We start from the raw sequence: 6,550 nt of genomic DNA, 5'->3' as shown, positions 1-6,550 counted from the left end.
GTGAGTTTGAAGCTCGTCACAGTCACCCCTTCCCAGATCCTACTCGGAATACCACAGACAAGGTTTAGACTTTTCGGATCTCAAGAGTGCTGCTAATTAATTCTAGTTTATACCATGAAGACTCTGATTCCACAGATTTGATCACTCTGTTGTCAGGAGAAGCAATCAAACCCGTGAACCAGGAACCCAAGAGATACACACTCAATCTAAGGTAGAACGAAAGTGGTTGTTAGGCACGCGTTCATAAGTTGAGAATGGTGATGAGTGTCACGGATCATCACATTCATCATGTTGATGTGCGAATGAATATCTTGGAATAGAACAAGTGTAATTGAATAGAAAACAGAAATAATTGCATTAATCCATCGAGACACATGATGAGCGGATAATTTATACGCTTTTTGGCATTGTTTTTAGTATGTTTTTAGTATGTTTTAGTTAGTTTTTAGTATATTTTTATTAGTTTTTAGTTAAAATTCACTTTTCTGGACTTTACTATGAGTTTGTGTGTTTTTCTATGATTTCAAGTATTTTTTGGCTGAAATTGAGGGACTTGAGCAAAAATCTAATTCAGAGGCTGAAAAGGACTGCAGATGCTGTTGGATTCTGACCTCCCTGCACTTGAAGAGGATTTTCTGGAGCTACAGAAGCCTAATTGGCGCGCTCTCAATGGCGTTGGAAAGTAGACATTCTGGGCTTTCCAGCAATATATAATAGTCCATACTTTGCCCGAGATTTGATGGCCCAAACTGGCGTTCCAAATCAGCTCAAAACTGCCCGGCGTTAAACGCCGGAACTGGCACAAGAATGGGAGTTAAACGCCCAAACTGGCACAAAAGCTGGCGTTTAACACCAAGAAAAGTCTCTACACGAAAATGCTTCAATGCTCAGCCCAAGCACACACCAAGTGGGCCCGGAAGTGGATTTTTATATCATCTACTCATCTTTGTAAATCTTAGGCTACTAGTTCTTTATAAATAAGACCTTTTGCTATTGTATTTTCATCTTTTGATCACTTTAGATCTCTAGATCATCTTTGGACATCTAGTTCTTAGATCATTGGGAGGCTGGCCATTCGGCCATGCCTGAACCTTGTTCTTATGTATTTTCAACGGTGGAGTTTCTATACACCATAGATTAAGGTGTGGAGCTCTGCTGTACCTCGAGTATTAATGCAATTACTATTGTTCTTCTATTCAATTCAGCTTGTTCTTATTCCAAGATATTCATTCGCACTCAAGAACTTCATGAATGTGATGATTATGTGACACTCATCATCATTCCCACTTATGAACGCGTGCCTGACAACCACTCCCGTTCTACAAGCAAACAAGGCTTGAATGTTTATCTCTTGGATTCCTTAATCAGAATCCTCGTGGTATAAGCTAGAATGATGGCGGCATTCAAGAGAATCTGGAAGGTCTAAACCTTGTCTGTGGTATACTGAGTAGGATTCAATGATTGAATGACTGTGACGAGCTTCAAACTCCTGAAGGCTAGGCGTTAGTGACAGACGCAAAAGAATCAATGGATTCTATTCTAACCTGATTGAGAACCGACAGATGATTAGCCGTGCCGTGACAGGGTGCGTTGAACATTTTCACTGAGAGGACGGGACTGTAGCCACTGACAACGGTGATGCCCAACATACAGCTTGCCATGGAAAGGAGTAAGAAGGATTGGATGAAGACAGTAGGAAAGCAGAGAGACGGAAAGGACAAAGCATCTCCATTCGCTTATCTGAAGTTCTCACCAATGAATTACATAAGTATCTCTATCTTTATGCTTTATTCATATATCATCCATAACCATTTGAATCTGCCTGACTAAGATTTACAAGGTGACCATAGCTTGCTTCATACCAACAATCTCCGTGGGATCGACCTTTACTCGCGTAAGGTTTATTACTTGGACGACCCAGTGCACTTGCTGGTTAGTTGTGCGAAGTTGTGTTTATACCATGGTATTGAGCACCAATTTTTTGGATTCATTACTGGGGATTATTTGAGTTGTGAAAAGTAGTGATCACAATTTCGTGCACTAAGTTTTTGGCGCCGTTGCCGGGGATTGTTTCGAGCATGGACAACTGACGGTTCATCTTGTTGCTTAGATTAGGTATTTATCTTCAGAGTTCTTAAGAATGAATTCTAGTGTTTCAAGGTAATGTTCTTATCATTACCAAAGCTGATTGATTCTCATCAATTTAGCTCTTGAATGCAATGTCCTGCTGAAGCTTGGCTAGCCATGTCTAATTCCTTTAGACTAAAGCTTTAGACTAACATTGCATGATTCCTGGAATTCTCATTAAGAATTTTGATATCTTTATTTTCTTTTCCACTTAATTTTCGAAAAATCCAAAAAAATTACAAAATCATAAAAACCAAAAATATTGTATGTTTCTTATTGAGTCTAGTGTCTCATGTTAAGTTTGGTGTCAATTGCATGTTTCTGTTCTTCTTGCATTCATTCATGTGTCTTAAGTGATCTTCAAGATGTTCTTGATGATTTTCTTGCTCTGATCTTTGAATTCTCTTGACTTGAGTGTTTTGTTGTTTCTCATATGCATTCTCATTTTGTTAGTGTCAGTAGTATACAAACTGCTAAGTTTGGTGTCTTGCATGCATTGTTATTTGATTTTAGTTGCATTTTGATTATTCCTCATTATTAAAAATCTAAAAATATTTTTACTTTGTGTCTTTTCAAGTCAATAATACAGAGAATTGAAGATTCAGAACATACAGCAGAGGAATTACACAGAAAAAGCTGGGCGTTCAAAACGCCCAGTGAAGAAGGGCAAACTGGCGTTTAAACGCCAGCCAGGGTGCCTGGCTGGGCGTTTAACGCCCAAAAGGGTAGTGCTTTGGGCATTAAACGCCAGAATGTGCACCATTCTGGGCGTTTAACACTAGGATGGCACAAGAGGGAAGATTCTGTTTTTAATGCAAATTTTTTTCAAGTTTCCAAAATTTTTCAAAATCAAATCTTTTTCAAATCAAATCTTTTCAATCAAATCTTTTTCAAAATAAATTTCTTTCCATTTTCAAAAATACTTGCTATCAATTAATGATTTGATTCAACATTTCAAGTATGTTGCCTTTTCTGTTGAGAAAGGTTTAATGTTTGAATCATATCTTTTCTTGTTAGGCAAGTCATTAATTTTTAAAATCAAATCTTTTTAAATTGTTTTTCAAATCATATCTTTTCAATCATATCTTTTTAAAACCATAACTTTTCAATCATATCTTTTTAATCACATCTTTTTCAAAATAGTTTTCAATCATATCTTTTTGATTTCTAATTTCAAAATCTTTCTCAAAAATCACTTGATTTCTTTCCCACTTTTAGTTTTCGAAAATCAATTAAAGTTTTTCAAAATGTTTTTTAAAATATTTGTAATTTGTTTTCGAAAATTTCTTCTCCTCTTCCCACATCCTTCTATTTATGGACTAACACTATTCCTTAATGCACAATTCGAACTCCATCTTTCTTGATAAGTTCGAATTCTCTACTTCTTCCTTTTATTTTTCTTTTCCTCTGACACCTCAAGGAATCTCTATACTGTGACATAGAGGATTCCATATTTTCTTGTTCTCTTCTCTTTCATATGAGAAGGAGCAAAGACAAAAGCATGCTTGTTGAGGCTGACCCGGAACCTAAAAGGACCTTGAAGCGAAAGCTAAGAGAAGCTAAGCACAACTCTCTGTAGATGACCTAACAGAAATCTTTAAACAAGAAGAACCCATGGCAGCCGAAAACAACAACAATGCCAACCATGCAAGGAAGGTGTTGGGTGACTTTACTGCACCTACTCCCGACTTCTATGGGAGAAGCATCTCTATCCCTGCCATTGGAGCAAACAACTTTGAGCTTAAGCCTCAATTAGTTTCTCTAATGCAACAGAATTGCAAGTTCCATGGACTTTCATTGGAAGATCCTCATCAGTTTTTAGCTGAATTCTTGCAAATCTGTGACACTGTCAAGACTAATGGGGTTGACCCTGAGGTCTACAGACTTATGCTATTCCCTTTTGCTGTAAGAGACAGAGCTAGGATATGGTTGGACTCACAACTTAAAGAAAGCCTGAACTCTTGGGAAAAGCTAGTCAATGCCTTCTTGGCAAAGTTCTTTCCACCTCAAAAATTGAGTAAGCTTAGAGTGGAAGTCCAAACCTTCAGATAGAAGGAAGGAGAATCCCTCTATGAAGCTTGGGAAAGATACAAATAATTGATCAGAAAATGTCCCTCTGATATGCTTTCTGAATGGAGTATCATAGGTATTTTCTATGATGGTCTGTCTGAACTGTCCAAGATGTCTTTGGATAGCTCTGCTGGAGGATTTCTTCATCTGAAGAAGACACCTACAGAAGCTCAAGAACTAATTGAAATGGTTGCAAATAACCAATTCATGTACACTTCTGAAAGGAATCCTGTGAACAATGGGACAAATCAGAAGAAAGGAGTTCTTGAGATTGATACTCTGAATGCCATATTGGCTCAGAACAAAATATTGACTCAGCAAGTCAATTTGATTTCTCAAAGTCTGTCTGGAATGCAAGCTGCACCTAGCAGTACTAAGGATGCTTCATCTGAAGAAGAAGCTTATGATCCTGAGTGTAACGACCCAATTTCTGGTAAGTCATGATCATACTAGAAACTGAGCGCTACCAACTTGTCTTCCTAATTATTATCTATTATTTACTATATGAGCCTGATTCGTTGTTAAAAGCGTAGTTATTTTGCGAGGTACTTTTTTTTTTGAAAATATTTGGATTAACAAACAGTATCATTCATAATCAATTAACAACTAATAATATATAAAACAGTTACAAACAACCACACATAAACACATCACAAGTAGTTGACAACATTCGGTGATTCAGCCTTTATTAGAATATAGACTGTTAGTTAGAACACCCCTAGATATAGCTAGATAATAACTATATACATATATATACATACAACATCCCAGGTCCTGACCTGTTCAAGAGGTCCCTAAGCTGGCACCCAGGCTAGCCTAGACTCTATACTCACCTAGTCCCTCTAAACTACTAAAGCGAGGGAAAGTACGTTCTAAGTCTTCAAAACTCAAGTCAGGTGGAACATCATCAAAAGGTAGAACATCATGTGTTACTCCTCTGCACGATCAGACATTGCCATATGACGTCTCTCTGGTACCTCATCAAGTAGCCACACAACAGGAGTCTCGTACACAGGATTTAGGTTAAAGTTTGTAGATAAGCGGGGTGCAGACGTTGGCTGGCCTCACCGTATATACATATGAACAGAGAACAGAATTCACCCTAGACTCAGACGACTACCTAGAGCAGAATCCTCTTTACGAACAGTCATCAGCGAACTACGGAAGGGTACTCATGCTTCTATCTGGAGGGGGAAGGGAGAGAGAAGGGGTAAGAACTGGGGAGTTCTTAGTAGGGCCGGGGTTATTAGTTACGTTCATTAATTTTGTGTTGTTTAGCAGACTAATAACAGAATATAGAGAAGTAGTAAACAGAAGACAGATAAATAGAGAAAATAGAGAAAACAGAAAAAGATCACAAACAGAAGAATACAAGAAAGTAAAACACAGACACAAACACAGAGAATAGAATACAAACAGAGAAAGCATACATTCATGCAACAATTATAATAGAGAAAATGCACAACCAAGTATGATGCATGTCTAGCCCTAGTGCAGGTAATGAGCTCATCTGTCGGTTACATACCCGCTCCCGACGTTACCCAGCAACCTCTGTCTGGATAAGGCTTTCCTGTTGGCAATACCCACTGCAAGCAACCTTTGTCTTGCAGGGTATCCACTGCAAGCAACCTTTGTCTTGCAGGGCGGCACTTATTAGCCGATATACGCCCAACAGACTCACTGTAAGCAACCTCTGTCTTACAGAAGTAACAACATTCTCACTGTAAGCAACCTCTGTCTTACAGGAGCAACAACACACTCACTGTAAGCAACCTCTGTCTTACAGGAGCAACAACATACTCACTGTAAGCAACCTCTGTCTTACAGGAGCACACTCATCTCGATACCTCTGTAAGCAACCTTTGTCTTACAGCAAAGCATTATAGCAAGGTATCCCAGGAAAGCATTCTCAGTGGTCGTACCACCATCTATCTGACTGCCTTCATGCAGCAGATCATCACATAATCATTATCATTACCATCATTCATTATTAGTCTCGTTATTTATCATCACTTTCACATTCTTATACATTACCTCTTTCTTTCTCTGTTCAATCACAACACAACAACTTTCTATAGGTGAACTTCGGCCTATAGAAATGGCACCTCTGTTAGTGAACTTCGGCTTACAGAAAAGGCGCCCCTGTAAGTGAACTTCGGCTTACAGGTATCATAACTCTCTGTAGGTGAACTTCGACCTACAGGAGCAACACCCTGAGATGCACAATTGATATTCACTGTAGGTGAACTTCGGCCTACAGGAATAACAACTCACTGTAGGTGAACTTGGGCCTACAGGACCTCTAGGGCCAATGGAAAAGCAGCAGATGAACATACAACAGAACATCATGCCA

General features: G+C 38.6%; 1 non-coding gene across 1 annotated transcript; it reads right to left on the bottom strand.

Annotated features, from left to right (window-relative positions):
• Positions 1-4,146: 4,146 nt before the first annotated feature.
• LOC130938349 (small nucleolar RNA R71) lies at positions 4,147-4,254 on the bottom strand. The gene has a single exon (XR_009069518.1). It is a non-coding gene; the product is annotated as a small nucleolar RNA R71 (small nucleolar RNA).
• Positions 4,255-6,550: the final 2,296 nt, after the last annotated feature.

The sequence above is a fragment of the Arachis stenosperma genome, chromosome 6, assembly GCF_014773155.1.
Source record: "Arachis stenosperma cultivar V10309 chromosome 6, arast.V10309.gnm1.PFL2, whole genome shotgun sequence".
Lineage (NCBI taxonomy): Eukaryota > Viridiplantae > Streptophyta > Magnoliopsida > Fabales > Fabaceae > Arachis > Arachis stenosperma.
This window is presented reverse-complemented; position numbering and strand designations above follow the sequence as displayed.